Source organism: Hetaerina americana, unplaced genomic scaffold (assembly GCF_022747635.1).
Source record: "Hetaerina americana unplaced genomic scaffold, ioHetAmer1.1.p SCAF_8, whole genome shotgun sequence".
Classification (NCBI taxonomy): Eukaryota; Metazoa; Arthropoda; class Insecta; order Odonata; family Calopterygidae; genus Hetaerina; species Hetaerina americana.
Window position 1 is genome coordinate 32537599 of NW_027287427.1, and position 1873 is coordinate 32539471.

The 1873-nt window shown below is 36.2% G+C and overlaps 1 non-coding gene across 1 annotated transcript; it reads left to right on the forward strand.

Annotated features, from left to right (window-relative positions):
* The first annotated feature begins 1056 nt into the window (after positions 1–1056).
* Positions 1057–1132, forward strand: TRNAA-GGC (transfer RNA alanine (anticodon GGC)). The gene has a single exon. It is a non-coding gene; the product is annotated as a tRNA-Ala (tRNA).
* Positions 1133–1873: the final 741 nt, after the last annotated feature.

A 1873-nucleotide genomic window follows, 5' to 3' on the forward strand; every position in this document is an offset into this window, starting at 1 on the left:
AATCCTAACCAGTTTATGGAACTGATATTCATTCACTGCATCTAATTATTTTTCTAGAGTATATAGTAGTTATTTCGTTTTGAACAAAACTTTTAGATTCGCAATAGTATTTCAAATCTTTGAGTGCCCATTAGGTAATGCTAATGCATGAAAACTACAGTCTTATTTTGTCAATAAAATATAGATTTATTAGAGAATAAGGCAAAAAGGTAATTTACATCTAAATACCATTAATTTCACAAGAAATGGGCGGACATTAAAATCATACATTTCTCTATCACCAAAATTAGATTTGGGATTGAAAGAATTAAATCCGTTATTGAGAAATTACTACTTCAAGAGGGAATCTCATACTTGGAATCAGATTTCTAATAAATATCTGATGAGGACAAAAATTCTAGGAGGAATTCGGAAAATTTAAATTTATTTCCCACACCATAACTACTGGTGGACTGTATGCATCCGAAGTAATGTGTATAATGAATAAATAACTGAGCAGGATTCGCATTTCAGATACACGAGACTCCCAGGCAAATTCTAAGCCATATTGTGACAGAGGACACTGCCAAATCAGAAATTTGAGTAAAGAATCCCTCTTGTCAAAGCCGGCATTTTGATGATGGAAAAAAGGAGTTAAAAGGAAAGTAAATTAAACTCCGACAGGAACAACAACACGCGGCTTTGCGTCAGAGAAGAGAATAAGATAAGGTTAGAGGGAGCGAATAAAACTGGTTATAAAGGAGATTGATGATTCTTTAGAAGAAAGGCGGATAAAATTGGAGGAGAAAATAGTCTTAATTGGCCAGCGTAGTAAAATTTCAATTAAAATGTGGTTCCAAAATTCTAATGATTTAAAAAAGGATAAAGAACTATGTTGTAGATGCATATCCCTTTCCTGTATGATGTTGTATGAATTCTAAACCACTGTCCTTTCCTCTTGTGTATTGTCTATTTCTCCTTTGGTGGGTGAAACAGTCCCCTGATGCCATCTCTTGGCTAAAGAATCGGGGCGCTTGGCGACATATTAGACTCACGGATCTCAGGGTAAATTACGTTTCCTCGATAGCTCAACTGGTTAAGAGCATCCGCCCGGCAAGTGGAAAGATCCGGTGTTCGAGTCCCGGTTGAGGAAATATTTTTACTCTTGTGATCCGTTCGATTCCGCCTTCCCCACCTTTATTGTGTTCGTCCTTTATATGTGTTCCTATCCCTTTTCCTTATATCTGTTTCTGTATATATATATATATATATATATATATATATTCTGTATATATATATATATATATATATATATATATATATATATTCTGTATATATATATATATATATATATATATATACAAAGTAATCAAAGTTACAATCAAGTAATAAAGGTTTACAAGGCAATCAACCGGTTAGGGTAGGTTTTGATGGACACAAATACCATAAAAATATATTGTGTCTCCCAGAAAACACAATTCAGCAACCCACTCCACAACAGGTCCCTCTTTATCTCCGGGTACTTCCTTCCTCCCTTCATCCCGTCCAACATCCCTATCCTATTCCTTCCCTTTCCTCTTTTACCCAACATTCTCCCCTCTATTACAGTCTTCAACATCCCACGGCCGGCCAATACCCCCTTAATCCACTTTTCCTGCCTCCATAGGATTTCTGCCAAAAAACCCCTCTCTTCGCCCACCATGCCAAGTACTTCCTCATTTGTTTTCTCGCCTGTCTATTTAACCTTCTCCATTCTTCTCCAAACCCACAATTCAAAAGCCTCTAATCTACGTCTCTCCTCCGGCTTCATTGACCACATATCCGCGCCGTACATTGCAAATATCAATAGTCCAGTATCAAAGTTTTTAGGAGTCTTTTTTTAATATCCTTACTC